The 16,740-nt window shown below is 46.6% G+C and overlaps 1 protein-coding gene across 2 annotated transcripts in view; it reads right to left on the bottom strand.

Annotated features, from left to right (window-relative positions):
- The window catches only part of LOC138472766 (chloride channel protein ClC-Kb-like), a 639,821-nt gene that overhangs the window by 334,617 nt on the left and 288,464 nt on the right, over positions 1 to 16,740 (bottom strand). Inside the window, exon 1 of one of the 2 annotated variants that reach the window (XM_069611098.1) lies at positions 805 to 971. The exons of the other annotated variant lie outside the window; for it this stretch is intronic. The gene's annotated coding sequence lies outside the window, so the exon portion shown is untranslated. Of the gene's footprint in view, positions 1 to 804; positions 972 to 16,740 lie in introns of those variants that run through there. 2 annotated transcript variants of the gene reach the window in all.

Below are 16,740 nucleotides of genomic sequence, written 5' to 3'. Positions count from 1 at the left end.
CATGGGGCAGTTGCTGGGGGCCGCCCTGGCAACATGGGGGCAGTTGCTGGGGGCCGCCGTGAGGCTCGAGGCCCCTTTCATTTGAATACGTTGAAAGCCCCTGACGCCGTCCCTGTCTGTAGCCCCCAGGGACTCACGCATAGGGGCCCAGTGCATGCTGCAGGCCTACTGCGGGTGTTGAGTGGCCGCATTGCGCGAGGCCATTCAGGACTCCAACAGCCTCACTTGGTGCCATACTCGGGGCTTCTACAGCAACGCACCAGGGGACCGGGGCCACTGCTAATATGCTCCGGCATGTAAAAACCAAACACCCCCCTGCCCTCCTCCCATATATACACGCCATGCCATCATTCCATCGGATGGAAAACGCCTCTCTGTAAAATGTCCCTAAACCCCCGGGGGCACGAACAAAAACACATATAAATACAGCAATCCAATCCGCTAGCAGATCACCTGCATCTGTTTTCGGTTTGTTTGCGAGTTTTGCGCACTAATTTACCTCAGGCCAATGGTGGCCTTTTCTTGCGGATTAATCCGTCTGTCTGATATTTTGTAAGCAGCCGTAAAGTGCCGCGAGCTCAAGCAACGCTAAATACCCGCGACCTCCCGCCACCCTAGGGCAGGTGCGAGACGTCAGTACCCGTACAATCCCGGCTGTTACCTATTCTCTTAGCACTGAACCTAAAATACAAAACGTCATTGTCGCGGTACCAAAATGAAAAGAAAAAAACACCACTCCGCGATATAGTACTCACACCAGCGCGCTGAGACGGCCGCAATGTGCGCAGCAGAGCGGCCACTCACCTGCCCTGGGTGCGACGCTGCGGGGCACCTCCTGCGAGTGCCTGGGAAGGCTGCGGCTGGATCACCTGGACGCAGGAACCGGTCCTGGGAGCAGCCACTTCCCTCATCACAGCCCCACCCGTCTCCCTCCTTCCTCCCAGGAGTTTATTTTCACCATTAAAAATGTCCTTGCCAAGTGCAGCGAAGCGGTGTTGGGGGTTGTTCAGAATTAAATTGCGCTCCAGGTGAGCTGAATTCCACAGCAGTCACCTTGGCACTTTTTTTAGGAGCCTTTTAAAGGTTGGAAGAACTAAGAACGGTGGAAGCGCGTGTTTCAGCAGTGACTAGGCGAGCAACGTCATTGAGCTGACCGGGCTGAACCCCCAACGACCCCCCCCCTCCCATTTGTCCCCACGAACAGGTTGTGTCCCCAATGAACTCGACAACACGTTTTTTTGTCATCAGCCGCATAGCCTTTATTATGCATGATGAGGAAATCACAACTGAAAGACAACTAGTGACCTTGCGAATCTGTGACAGTTCGAACAACACAATAAAGCACCCTTTGAAAATGTGTTCATACCCATAAGGTCTGATATGCTAAAAAGTGAAGTTTGCGTTGATGTCCTTATTTGAATGTTCTTAACACCTTACATAACAACACGCTACAGGTTTGTGATGAATCTCCAAACCTAAGTGAGTTTATGACACAACTTACTTTTATTGTGTGTCTTAAAGCGCTGAAAATAAAGTGGGTATCTGGATATTTTGCCTTTTGCATCTAGTAGTTTCCGTTCAGGATGTGGAAAATAAAGGTACACTGATATTGTGGCCCAACCTGCTGCTATGAGGATTTACATGTTGTCATGAGGGTTTACTATGCAATTTGTGTATTTTGCAGCTAAACTCTATAGGACAGTATTATTGTAGGTCGCGACACCAAAAACTTAAATATTTGTTGCAAGTAAAGCGTGGAAGAAGATGCCTGTGCCCAAATTGAAAGAGTGGGTTAACATCACAGCTTCGTTGGTTATTGCAAGTGTGTGATCTTGGGCAAATAATGCAATCTCACCCTGACTTCAAATGCAAAAATTGGAGTGCTTATACGTGATTACGTTTACATCCTTACAGCAGGACACTTTTAATAAGTGTAGGGACAAATTGGTGTACACTGGTGCTCCTCTGCTTGTGGCTCCAATACTGTCACATAGAATTGCATTATTTCTGCTCTGACCCTCCTCCAGTCTCGTAACACTTGATTCGACAGGCATAGTCTCACCAGTCAGTGCACCAGAGATTCTAGTATAGCGGACTAACTGTGGTAGAACCAACATTACATTTTCTCCCCTGTTGCTCCCAGCCACTGTAGTTGCTTGGGCCGTCCAGAGCACTGCCCCACACTCTGCAATGTCCTGTTATGCTATGATATTCAGTCTATCATTGCACACCATCTGCCATTTTCACACTTTCTAGGACCTTCAGCAGCTGCAAGAAGTGGGTGTTTCAGCCGTAAAGGAGAGAGTTAACTGATTGTAACATTTAAGCTGCACTAGAATAGTCTCATTGCAATGAGTGATGAAGTTAGATGGTCCTATACAAGCAGGTTTGCCACTCCTCCACTGCCTCTGAAGTTAGCGCCTCTGCCAAATTTTGAAGGGTTAGCCCCCACCTAAATGTTAGCCTTTGTGCACCTCTGGATGTGCGCACTTGCATTTTGTTAGGCAGAGAGGTGAAGGAAGCCTTTCCCCGAAACTGGTGGTGTTAAAGTTTTACTGTCTTTGTTCAGAAAAATGTACTTGAACAAACGCAGTAAAACTTTAAAGCTGCTCCTTCCAAGAAAGACTTCCATCGCCTCTCTGCATATTGTGCTTTAAAATATACTATTTGATAGTTGGTCCCCACACCAGACCATAGGAGGCAGGGGGGTAGAGAACAGTGGGGGCGGAGCCTAGAAGTTCGCCCGCCTATTTTCTCAAGTGGACCCTCCCATCACCCCTTAGTCCCCCCCCCCGAAATGTAGGTTTCGTTGCACCCCTGGTTCACAATCACCCTGTGGGAGGGGGGGTGGCCTACCAAAAATTGGGAGGGTGCTATTTCTTTAGACCCCCGAGTGCCCATTGAAAGGCTATCCTGGCCCTAACGGTCATTAATAGTTTAAACCATGCCCTTGGAAAGCTAGTCCAAGCGCTAGATGTCAGGATGTGACACGAGAAGGGATGGTAGAGCTGTGAGAATGTCACTTTCCCAGTCTCGTTGGGCCTCTGGGAGCCCAGTAGTACTAGGTAGAAGCATCCCCTTGTGAAGACACAGCCTCTAAAAGGCCAGTAGGCCTGTGGCAGAGGCCAGTCCGTGTGAGGATAGGGCATCTAGAGGTGCGAGAAGGCCAATGGAAGAATCGTCACAGCACAGGCATCTGAAAAGACAGTACAGCTGTGGCAGCGGGTGGGGAGGCAGCAGGCAGTCTACAGTTTTTAACAAAAACTTTGACGGCTGAAGTGCACACATGCATAATAGCGTCTCCTAAATGTTTGGACTCCGGTCCCTCCGAGGCCGTTTATCCAAAAGCATGTTGGGACCTTAATTATGGCGAGAGGCGCTATAGGAAATTGTATTTATTTTTTATTTTATTGGGCATTTGTAAGGCACTTATGCGGGAGTGGGTAAGTGCTAGAGCTTCCATAGAAGGGGGGAAGTGCCACGGAGCAAGTTGCAAAGGCAACAGGTAAGGGCCATGTAGTCACCACTTGGTGGAAGAGGTGTCACCGGCCAATACAATAATTGCAGGCCTGTAAGACATCACAGGTCAGCTGGTGCCCGAAGGCAAGTGCAGGGGGAGGGTAGATGCTGCGGACGATTGGACAGAGGCCAGGACCCTGAAGGACACATAAGTGCTCACGCCACCAATCACAGCGGCTGTGGGGTTTAGCACGGGAGGGAAGGAGGAGGAGAAGAGGAAGGTCTTGGGGTGCTTGCGGAACTTGAGGAGATTCGGCCCCAGATGGAGAGAATGGGGGACGCTGTTCCAGAGGAGGGAGCCAGCCGAGGAAAGAGAACAGCCACCCACTCTCTGCTTAGAGAAGCGCTTAACTAGTAGAGAGTTGGAGCCGAAGGATCAGAGGGATCTGGGAAGAGAGTATTTGGTGAGAGGAAGTTGCAGATAGCGTGGTTCCCTGCCCCATACAGCCTTATGGATGATGCAGAGGGATTTAAATGTAATCCTTGCAGCAACCAGCAGCAAGTGGAGAGATTTTAGGACTGGAGAGATGCAGTCCCTCGACATGAGGCCAAGGATAAGTCTTGCAGCCCAGTTCTGGATTAGCTGGAGGGGGTGGAAAGAAGAATAAGTTAGATTGAGGAAGAGGCTGTTACAATGGTCCAGCCTGGAGAGTACCAGATTTCTGGAGACATTGCGCTTCTGGGGAAAAGTGAGAAAGTGGAGATAAGGTGAGCACGATTGGAGGGATAGATTTTAAAGAGCCAAGGCGAAAGAATAGAGCCCTGGGGGATGCCGCACGTGGAGATAGAAATGGGGGAGGAGAAAGAACTTAGGTTAACTTGGGCAGGGTGGTCAGTGAGGAAAGAGAACAGCCAGTCCAGTGCCCGCTCCGAGATACCAAGAGTGTCATGGAGCCGCTTTATGGGGATGGAGTGGTTGACCATGTCAAAAGCAGAGGAGAGATTGAGTAGAATGAGAACATCGGATGAGTTGGATTCAAGCGAGGCAAGCACTTCTTCACGGATGTTCAGGATAGCAGTTTCCGTGCCTCTGGATTCTTGGAATTCAGATTGATGGTTGTGTAGACAACCAACAAGCTCAGTATGATGGGTCAGTTGGGGGAAGACCAACTTCTCCAAATGCTTCCCAAGGAAGGGAGTGATAGAGATGGGGCAGTAGTTAGCCTGACATAAGGGGTTGGCAGAAGGCTTTTTCGAGAGGGGGTGCACAAGGGAGTGCTTATGGGAAGAGGGGAAAGTTCCAGTGGCAAGAGAGTGATTACAGAAATCAGCGAGTGCAGGGGCAAGGGAGCCGATGTGATCCTTAATAGTTCTTGAAGAACAGGGTGAGACCTGGTTGGAAGAGACCTTCATAGAGCAGACAACTCAAGTGACCTCATCTGCTGTGATAGGAGAGAAGGAGTAAAGAGTGGGAGGGGGAGGGGCCGAGGATGGCAGGGGATTGGAGGGGGGTAGAGAGAGAGAACACAGAATGTCCTGAGTTTCAGCCGTGAAGTGGCTGGCCAGTGCAGTGCAGAGGGCCTGGGAGGGAAGAGGCGAGGTAGACAAATGACACAATGCATGAATGAATGAATGAATGAATGAATGAATGAATGAATGAATGAAACCAAAGGCCGGAACCAGAGGGCTCACCTATGTAAAGTTTGCATTGTAAGTGACGATTCGCTCACATGTAAAACTGCACGTGACATGGTATGGTATGGTAATGTGTATTTGTAAAGCGCCTATACACAAGGCAAGTGTTTCAAAGCGCTCAAGGAGGGTGGGAACATGGGGAAAAAATAACAGTCATTCAGAGCCCATGAAATTCGGAAACAATAAAGTCTGCACAGGCACAGTAAGTGCATATCTACAATTAACAGTTTAGACAACAGCAAATACGTCTGATGACGATTCTGCCGTTTTTCCAAGTGCAATTAAGGCACGTGGGAACAGAACAGACGATCTGCAGGAAGGTGCATTCAGATCGCGCAAGTGCATAGACGGTTAGAGGAGAGGGAGAGCTGGGGGGGACAAGTCCTGGGGGTGGAGGGTTCCAAGTGCACCTAGTCGGTAGAGACTGGGGTAAGTGCAGTAGAGAGCCAACTCGTGGGTCATTTCTCAAGTGCAGTGATGGGGATGCGAGTGCAGGGCCCAGAGGCGAGTGTGGGAGGACTGGCAGGGATGACTGGGACCTGTGAGACTCTGAGGAATGATTTGTTTTTGCGGCACGCGCAGGTCTCCCGTGGCAGCCACTGCGAATAACCATCCAGAGTGAACTTCGCTGATACCCAACGTTGTGAGACGGACCGCTAAGAAAAAGGACTGCCCTTCCTGCCCATATTTAAAGGCACAAGCCGCAGAGCTAAGCCCCAAGGTTGGGTCTGGATGCGCCATCCTGTTTGATGGACACTGTGACTGCTTGCACCACTGCAAAAAACTGGTCCTGAAGAAGAGGACCGCACTAAAAGTGCCATTGAAACTGGTTGGCCCCATCTGTGTACAATATCCCTAAATGGATCTGGGCATACAGTATATGTGAACCAACCATTTTTGCTGATTGTTCTACCTACATAGTATTGTCCATGTCTATTTGATGAATTGCGCTTTATTGGAAATAGTCTCAAGTTAAATCATGAGCAGCTAGTAAAGCAGCTGACCCACCGCACAAAATTGAATGCTAATGACAAGAAAGGTTTTTAACACTTTTGAATGACACGACACCCGTGTCTTCTCACACTGTGCACACACTTCATCGGGGGTTAATAAAGAAATGGTGTTCAGCCGAAATGGAAATTTTCCTCTGTGAACTGTCCAGTGTGTGACCAAAGTCGAGATTGGATCTAATTCCTTTTATTAAAAAACACGATATACGAAAAATACATTGTAGAAATAGGGATAGCTTCCCTCTTACCATTTCTATTAGATAGGCGGCACACCAGCAAAACCTAGGGAGAGCATCACCCTACATGGACAGGGTGTGCATCTGGCTAGGGATAGTGCGAGTGGACCCATTTAGTGGCTCTTTTGAAATACTTACACATTAACGGCCAAATGCTCTATACGTGTTCATGTATGATACCGGACTCTGAGGTACACCAGGCAGCCAATGAACAAGTTGTACAGAAAAAGGAGGGAGAGAGGGAAAGAGCAGATGGATAGATTAGCAGGGTAGAGGGAGAGAGATGGAAGAGGAGAAGAGGAAAGTCTTGAAGAGTTTTCGGAACTTAAGGAGATCAGGCTCAAGACGGAGGCGGAACTTAAGGAGATCAGGCTCAAGACGGAGGGCGGCAGGGAGGCTATTCCAGAGGGAAGCCCCTGCTCAGGATGCCTGGATGATCTCACTGGGACACCACTATTCAAGTTCTGGATTTCATTTTACAAACCAGTGCATTCACAGAGTTGTAGTCCTGCTGCCTTCAATGGAACATGTTGGGGCTCATATTGTAAGTCCCCATTAAACACAACAAGACATACTACGTTTGCACTTTTGCAATGGAAATACTGCCAAACTTGTTTACCATTACTGCCACTCAGTCTGGCGGAATGGCCACCAGATTACGACCATGGTAAGGGTGGCGTTGGTCACCATTTTCAGATTCTGTAAGCTTCTATGATGACTTTGGAGGAAACACCGCTGGTAATCCCACCTGCAGTCATTAATGCACTTGCTGGTGTTAAAGTGAAAATATACCACAGGTTTCTCCTCACCTTTAATGCCAAACCTGGAATTTGACGGTATAGTAAAAGTGGAAGTAATTCAAGTACTGCCTAAAAAGCGTGGTAATGGAATTACCAATTTTTCTATCGCATCACCAAACTCGTAATGAGTCCCATTGAGCCAGTGTTCTTTTAGCAACTGCCCTCTTTAGCCATTTCGCACTTCATCACATAATATTGTTTGCAATAGGCATTTTTTCTGCTTTAACTGTCTCTTACTAGGTCGAGCGCAACACAGTTTGAATCTTCAGTTTTATATGATTCGAAAAAGTCTATGCTAATCCAAATCAATATATGTATATTTTCAAAAGCGCTTGAACTCAATTCGGACCACAGTCACCTATTCACTTGCTTGAATTGGTTTGAGCTGATTCGAGCTGTGTATGAGTCGAATTGGACGTCTACCCTGTTAGGTCATTTACATTTACTAGGCAGCTCTACGGGTGCTCAAAGGGCCCGAGCTGAATTGAAGCATTTCGTGCACTGTTTGAAAGGACATCTGAGTGGAGCACTTTCAGGCTCAGGCTCCCCTGGCAATCCCAGGCCCATTTCAAGTACTATAAGCTAAAGATGGAGTTGTGTTGGGTGAGTGAGGAGCTCAAGAGTGTGCTCGCCCATTCCTTGTAGATGTGCAGGCTTGTCTATTTACGCGTAGGGTTGTCTAACTCCAGGCCTCGAGGGCCAGGATCCTGACGGGTTTTCAGGATATCCCTCATTAATATTTGTGAGGAAAAATGTCCATTTTCTTTATATTTATTACTTTTATTATACGCCCAGACCCTGAGGTATCACGGCGTAGTTGCAGACATTTTGGTTTATACACTTTTTTACAGTTTAGCAGTCATTTAGTCGTTTAGTCAAAACAATGGCAAAGTCATGGTTACATTTGGAACAAAAAACACAAAATACACAGAAATGGACAATCATTAAGTTACATGGTGCAAGTAGATATATTGTAAGGATAGCACAGCAGATTGTCTGGTTCAAAGGGGCTAGGTCTGTTAAAATTGGTTGAATAGCCAGGTTTTTAGAGATTTTTTAAACCGTTGGAAGGTTTCTTCCTTCTTGATATTTATCGGGAGAGTGTTCCAGTGTTTAGGGGCTAGGACTTTGAAACTGCTACCTCCAGCTCTCGTGCTTTTGTGACATGGGATTTCCAGGAGTGAGTCATTGCTAGATCTGAGGGTTCTAGTAGAGGATTTGATGTATTTAGGGGCTTTGTTGGCAATGCATTTATGAGTGATACATAGGTTTTTGAATATAATTCTTGCCTTGATGGGTAGCCAGTGAGTTTCACTCCTAATGTGTGATATATGGTCATTCGTTTTTATTCCTAAAGCTGCATATAGTACTTTGTTCTGCATCAGTTGAAGTTCAGCAAGGTTGGTGTTGGATGTACCTAGAAGGAGCACATTGCAGTAATCCAACTTGGAAAGTATTAGGGCTCTAGCTAGAATGACACCGTTTTTGGGTGTGAGGAATAAGCGGCTTAGGGCGATAAATTAAGCAGTGTAGGAGGTGGCTGAGGAAAGGGCATTAACTTGTTTTGTCATGGTTAGATTGGCGTCTAGGTAGACACCAAGGGTTTTTGAGAATAGATATTATAGTGCCGTCAATATTAAATGATAAATAATCAGGTTGTAATGCACTGATTTTAGTTGTGTGGCCCTACGGTGAGTAACTCTGTTTTTTCATCATTAAGACTGAGGCTGTTATGGGCCATCCAATTTTGGACTAGTGCATAATTTTGGTTATTGAGCAGGGTATCCTCCTCATAGTTGCCTGATAGGGGGATGAGGATCGGGTGTCATCTGCGAAGTTGGTGTAGATGACACCCATGGCATCCGATGCTGCAAATAAAAGTTTAGTATAGGCATTGTAAAGGGTGGGCAATGAGCAAGAGCCTTGGGGAACACCTATGGGCACTGGTATGGGGTCGGCCGACTCTTTACCGATACACTCTTGTGATGTCCGCTCTGCAAGGAAGGACTTTACTCAGTGGGTTGCATCATGTGAGAAGCTAAAGTCATTGATTAGTGTGGCACAGAGTTTGTCGTGATCTATTAAATCAAATGCAGCAGAAAGATTTAACAGCATTAGAAGACAAAGGGCCTCATTAGGAGGGAGGCGGCCACGTAATGAACGGTGCCTGTACGGGACCGGCACCATTCATTACGGACATCCCTATCATGAGGACTGCTGCGGGACCCGCTAAGGAATGCCTGGTCAGACCAGGCATCCTTAGATGGTCCCGCTAGCAGTCGAGGATGCTAACAACGGGCCCGTCATTAACGGGCCCATTATTAGCATCCTCCCCAGTCCCATTGAGCCCTATGGGGGCTCAAAAGGGAATGCAGATGTACCGGGTCCGGGTCCCGCAAAAGGGATTTACTGGGTCCTCCAAGCTCAGAATGGCGCGGTAAGTCCCCTTTTGCGGGACCCGGACCTGAAACCCGGTATGGAGGTAGCCATGCCACTTTTAGCGGCATGGCTACCTCCATACTCGTAATGAGGCCCAAAGATTGCCTGCCTCCCTTATGGAACCCATTTGGATTTTTAAGTCAAGGAGTGTAGTTTCTGTGCTGTGGTTTAGGTGAAATCCTGATTGTCGGGCACCCAGGAGTTGGTGTTGCTCTAGATGGCTTTGGATCTGGGTGTAGGCTATTTTGTCTATTATTTCAATAAGAATGGAACCGTTGTTATTGGTCGGTAATTTGTGGGGATTAATGGGTCTAGTGTTGTTTTTTTCAAGAGGGGGGTCACCCATGCTTTTTTAATGCTGGCTGGAACCGTATTGGAATTGAATGAGGCATTGACAACATTTGTGATGATAGGTGTCAGCGTAGAGGCACAACATTTTACTAAATGGGCAGGAAATTGGTCTCCTTTGCTATTGGAGGTTTTCAATTTAGCTATGGTGTTCAACACAACTTCTTGTGTGACCGGGGTAAAGTGGAATGGTGTACAGACGTTGTTATTAGGTGGGTCATTTGTAAGGGTAGGTGGTGTTTTATTTGCCAGAAGTTGTCTTTTAGTCATGATTTTCTTTTGTAAGAGTAGTATTTTGGATGCTAGCACATTCTGGATTGTAGTACACCATGTTTTGCTAGCGTTAGCAGGTGATCATTGCATGCAGATTTAATTCACCTCATGAATATTGAGGGGTATCCTAAAAACCTGGCAATATCAGGCGTTTCCTACTCCTGATATTTCTTTGACGTTGATTTTAGATGATTTTTGGAATGGTGTCATTATTCACCTATAAAAGAGCATTGAGCCTCTTTGACCAATTGGTTGTAGGTGATATGAGATGGACGTTTGTGGCACAATGTCACGTGCCTTGATCGTCTTCCATACTGGCGCTTGTGGCAGAGATGGCGGATGCTCCGACATTAACTTATTCCCTTTGTTTTCCTTCCCACTCCTGTTTTAACAGTCTAGCCTTTTTTGCTTGCTCACCTGGTTCCTGTCTAAAACCCTGCCCCTGCTTACTCCCAGCGGGTTGCAACCCATTGCTTTCTCACTACGGGCGCTGACGCTTTGCCGGCTTGTGTATCTTTTCCCTTGTCCTCACTCGCGGGTCTCTTCCGCTCCTCTTTGCTCGCGGGTCTCACCCGCTCCTCTTCGCTCGTGGGTCTCACCCTGCTCTTGGCTCGCTGGTCTCACCCCGCTCTCTTTGTTCGCGGGTCTCACCCCCGCTCTCCGTTCGCGGGTCTCTTCCCGTTCCTCACTCGTGGGTCTCACCCCGCTCTTTTCCCATTTTTTCCTTCTGTTCTCATTGGGCCCTCCTCGGTCCTTACCTCTTCTTCTTCTTGTTTGTTTCTTCCCGCTACTTCTGAATCTGGGCTCCTCACGGCAGTGGGTTTTCTTCTCCTGTTGCTCTGCCCCCCTGGCTCTCTGTTTCTGTCCCTTTTTGATATTCTTTTTCCCTACCATTCTGCTCTTGTGCTTAGCGCTTCTCCTCTTCCACAGAGTTCTTTCTCTGCTACAGTTCGGATTAAAGCAAGAGTCCCCTCACATGGCTCCCGGTCGTTCTGGGATTCTACCACAAGACCAGCCATCACTCTACCACAGAATTCTACCAACTATAAAAACACCCCAGCCTGGAACTGTATCAAGAGAGTTATTTTTTTAAGCACACGCTTTTATTTCCTCTCTCCGGCCCTTCCGGAGGGGGGGGTCACCTGAATCCCTGTTCCACTAGGGAGGCAGGGTGGCTTCCACACGGGATAGGCCATACCTCTTCTCCAAAAAAAAGACACAGAAGAAAAAGGGGCGCAGGAAGAAGTCATCCTCCGAAGAATCAGGTGAGGAGGGGTGGGGTTTGGAAGAGAGTGGTGCTGCTGAAACTGACACACAAGTGGAGGTGCTGAGTGCCCGCTCCAGGGAACACAGGTAGCATATTCTTCATTGTAAACTAATGTTTAGGGCACGCAGCCGTGAGCAAAGACATAATGAGGAGATTCCACACTAAGAGCTTGATCATGAGTTTCACGGTATCCTGGCTGGGATACTGCCGAACTTCATTAGCGTTAGCGCCCACCTGTCCGGCGGTATTACCGGATCATGGGTTGGGCACTAACTGTAGGTCCCCATTCCCCATTGGGTCCATGGGACCCAGTGGGTAATCTGTGGTGCAATTACTGTGCGGTTACACCGCCGGCAGTAATTGCACCGAAAATGGGCATTTTTCTGGCACGTTTATCCCCAGCTCTGAGCTGGGGGTAAACACTTCAGACTCAAGATTTGGCGGACCCTTAAATGAGGCAGTCACAGCGTTAACACTGCATTTAAGGGCTACCGCCTAACTCGTGATCAGGCCCTAAGCAGGTAGATGAAATCCAAGAGTTAAGTTGCTTCGGAATGCATGAGCTTTAAGGAGCCAGTTGCTAGGTGTATATTTCTAAAATGACTGTAGCTTCTACAGTGGTCGAAGTGTAAAATAAAAAGTAATGGAACAATGTTCCCTCTGCCCGCCCCCTTTTCTACCCCCCAATTCCCATATTCATTGTCACCCCCACTCCCCAATTCAAACCCCATACCTGGGTCCTTCCTTTCCTCCACTTCACTCTGCAATATTTTGTTTACAATAGTTCTAGTAAGACTGAAGAAAACATGAAACAAAAGGCATTTAAATGCCCCCGCATTATTGTGTAATTTTCACCCTCAGCATGCACCTTTATGCAGCCTCCCCTTCACTACCCACCATTCGCACCTCTTGAAGAACATGCCCACCTACACACACACCCACCCACCCATCTCATTCCCAGCAAACAAGGCTGAGCCTACAGTCATGTATACGCAGATTGCTTTAACGCTGTGTTTTCTGGCTGCATGGGAAGGGGTTCTCTATCCCAAGCAGTCTATTCCCAGAGTCTATTGAAATAAATAACGCCAAACGCAGCGCCTGTAATATAGCTCAATGCGATGTTACACTGGCTTATATCCGCAGTGCTCAGGTTAGAGGCTCCTGTAGGGGTGAAGTTTAAACACAAAGATTTTCTTTTTAAAGTTACCATCCTGGAACGGTATTCTCGGTCGCATAAATTAAGGGAATGATGAAGGAGTGCCCCGGAAAGTAAAGGAACTTCGTACCTTTTAGTCCCCGCCCACCTTTGTAAGAGCAAAGAAATATCAAGGCTGAGTATCACAAATGAAATACACCAATCACGGGCTGAAAAGATTCACAGATCTTTTATTCTACACAGTTTACAAATAAACACAGCTAGCTATCTGGCTCTCAACACCATGCTACGTATACCAGCCTGACAATGAGAGGTGAGAGAGTGCTGGACATCTAAACATTCGTGCTTTTATACGATTTCGAATAATATTGTCCAGCCTCTCTTCACCTCAATAATTCATGGTCTAGAGTTTGTGCCTAGTTCACATACAGCTTATACAATAATATGCAAAACGATTACATAAGTTTGCATTTCCATGAAGATACAATGGCAGAGTATGTTCTCGGATCCCGCGGTAAGCAGTAGTCTATATTCCAACACAATGCAGTTCGGCCTGTGTCTACGCTTGAGGTTTACTTTACATTGTTCCAACGTTTATACAGGGATGAGTCATGTTATGTGCGCAGACAATACTCAGATGGCAGTTCATATGGAGCGCAAGGACTCTTTACTTAGTCTAAACAGTTGGCTCTTGGACAACCTAAATATTAACAGGACTCAAAGGTCAGGAGGCTTGGTTGCAAGTTGAAACCACAGTCCACTATTTTAGAACAGAGAATCGTATGAACACAAATCAAAATAGCGGATGAATCCTAAAATGGCGGCGAAGTCGATCCAAAATCAGAACTTTGCGACGCGGTTTTCCTCATAGAGCACTAGGCTTAGGCCAAGATTAATCACAAAGGAGGCACTATATATTTACTGTTTCACAAACCCTCCTTTTGGCCCAAGCCAAGAGCTTTACCAGAAATAGTCAATTTACTCATAGCTACACGTTTCAATGTCCATACATCCTGAATCATATTCATCAGATATATCAATCGCCATTAGATCTTTCTCGGTGATATCTTTCATCACAATACATTAGTCATTTTCTCAGGCGCATGTACTTTTGGTCCTAGTGTTACTACTGTTTGCGCCCAACATCCCCCTAGTATTAAACATATGGCAGGAAGACATTGTACACAACAACAACAAAACAGCAAAATGCCAAGGATTACCATTAAGACTGAGAGAAGCTTCCATCCCCAAGACCGTAAAGAGTCCCAGAACCAAGTACTAAGATCCCAGTTTCCCTTGGGAGCGTGCACTTCTGAACTTAGGACATGCAGATTCTGTATTGCTTTAAATATGGTCGGGGAGGAATCTGGTACAAAAACGCAACAAGCGGACCCCACTAATTTGCATACTCCACTACGCTCAGCCAAGATGACGTCTAATACCATCCGGTTTTGCAGTGCCACAAATCTAATTGCCTTTTGCTCTAGAGTCATGTTATAGAGTATGTCAGTGGTCCGGTTGATGGTTCTCTCCAGTACTCTTCCTAGTCTCCTCATATCCTCGGAATTCATAATCTGCCCCCAGAATGGTACAAAAGATTTTGCTACATCGCCCAGAACTTGTGAATGAGTATCACCATTCTCGTCCCGCCTTGGACGAGCCCTAGAGATTTCAGTGGTACTGGCTACATATACCCCTGGTAGCAGAATTCCCAAATAACAAGTTTCTTTCCAATCCCTAGATAGCCATGGAAAAGCCTCACTACCACAAACAAAGTAGACAGGTTCACCTAAATACAAAAGTCTGTTCTCACTGGTCAAGTTTGCAACATTGGTGCAACCCTCGAAATCGCCCATAAAATGAGTACCATTCCTTTGTATGCAGAAAGAAACAGAGTTGGGGCTATGGTTAACAGTATAAGAAGGTGGCATGGCATCCCTGTTGCCTACAGGAGCCATCTTGAAAGAAATGAATGATTGGAAAGGTCGGGACAGTCTATCAGAAGGCCTAATAGAAGCAACATTTTTGCAAAGAGTGAGCATCCCAGAGGCGTTAGGACTCGCCCTTCAAATTCATTCAAATTTGTCCTGTCAAAATTCCCTGAGATGCTATCATTCCACAGGCCAAAGAATAGTGCCCTTAAAGAGGCATAGCATGCAGTAGTTAAAGGCAAAGGATGAATATACCAGCCCAAACCTTTCTCCCCATGTTGCGGTAAATGAGAGCATACCCAGCAATTCGTCCTATTCAAAATCGCATGTGTTGCATTCATTATTAACAATAATGTATTATTATGATAGCTTTGTCTATGTTGGGAGTCCCTAGGAGATAGAGTGTGCAGATGCACGAAAGGTGTAGGCATAGTAGGAACATTCTCAGTAGGCAAGAATGTTTCAAGTGGGTGCACTTTTTCCATTTACCGAAATCAGAAGGCAATCAATACAGTGAGACTGGTTAATGCAATTATGAGAAAACAATACGTCCTCACGGACCATGTCTTTGATCGTCCCATGTCTTTGTTGGTCACACAGTCACTTGTTTGTTCCGCACGAGTAGGGACGATAACAGGCATTGTTCCTTGAAGCTTTTTTTCTTCGAAAAGATTCCTGCGAAAAACTCTGTAGTCTGTTTGCTGGTGACCTCCTGATCCCGCGTTTTCGTAGTCTTTCCCTATCCCCGGCCACCTAATTTTTCCTTTGGTGCAAAAGGTGTGGCGAAGGACAAGCTCTGCAGTTCGTTCCCCTGTGGGCACAGCCATGCTGTGCAGTAGTCTAGCTCCGTGGATGCAGATTGTACCTTGTGACTACTGATACGTGTGATCTGTGAACAGTGCGTCGTTGCTTCCTGATGGAAGTGATGAATTGGCAACTGAACCGGACAAGGGTGCAAAAGGATGCGTAGAAGAGTTTGGAGACAAAGCAGCAATTTCAGTGTTTCCAAAACATCCTTGGTGCTACTCAATGCTGATCGATCGTTGGTAACAGAGCAAGTAAGTTTCTCCTTATCTTCTCCGTCGTGTGGCAAAGGGAAAGGTATCCTTTTGACATGCGTCGCGTGTATCGAGTGTCTCTTTCCGGCTACTCGTACGGAGGCTGTGGGGCCAATAGGACCTGAAAAGGCCCCCTCCAATGCGGTGCGAGACTGGATGCTCTCTCAAATGACTTCGTGAGCACCCAGTCGCTGGGTCGAATTCTGTGACCTGGCCCCTCGTATTTAACTGGGAGGGCTTCTCGCACCTGTTGATAAATCAAATACAGATTTTGAGTTAACCGTTCACAATACTCAGAAAGAAGTAAGTGCTCCACATCTCTTAAATATCTAGGTTTACGCAGATTCCAAATGTTAGCTGGCCTCCCCATAATTATTTCATAAGGGGAGAGCCCAGTCTTAGTCTGTGGGGTCGTGCGCATTGAAAGAAGAGCTATAGGTAAAGCATCCGGCCATTTCAAATTGGTGCCGGCGCAGACTTTGGTGATCTTATTCTTTAGAATACCATTGTGGCATTCTACAAGTCCAGCACTTTGAGCGTGTCTAGCCGAATGGAACCGTTTATCGATCTGTAATCCCACGCATACTTGCAGAATAACAGCAGCGATAAAATGTGGACCATTATCCGACCAGATGACCCTCGGCAAACCAAACCTAGGAAAATATTCCTTAAGCATGGTTTTCGCCGTTGTCATTGCTGTGGCATCGTTCGCAGGGAAGGCTTCAACCCATTTACTAAAAGCACAAATAATACCAAAACGTATTTAAAATTATTATAGTGCTCCATTTCAATAAAGTCAAAGTGAATTACCTCAAAAGGGACAGAAGGTGGGCCAAAACTACCCCTTGGTGTCGATTTATCCTTCCCCACATTGTGCTGTAAACAGATCATACAACTCTTGACAAAATGCTCAGTAGTTTTCAGGATGTTAACATTTACCCAGACAGTTTCTAACATTTTGCAAATGTTCCTAGCGCATATGTGAGTGGGACCATGAGCCATTGAAACCATCATAGTGACATACGCGTCTGGCAACATCCATTTTCCCTCTGAGTTATCCACACAACA

This window comes from Ambystoma mexicanum, chromosome 8, assembly GCF_040938575.1.
Source record: "Ambystoma mexicanum isolate Mex_15411 chromosome 8, UKY_AmexF1_1, whole genome shotgun sequence".
Lineage (NCBI taxonomy): Eukaryota > Metazoa > Chordata > Amphibia > Caudata > Ambystomatidae > Ambystoma > Ambystoma mexicanum.
The sequence above is the reverse complement of the archived record's forward strand: the minus strand, read 5'-3'. Positions and strand labels throughout refer to the sequence as shown.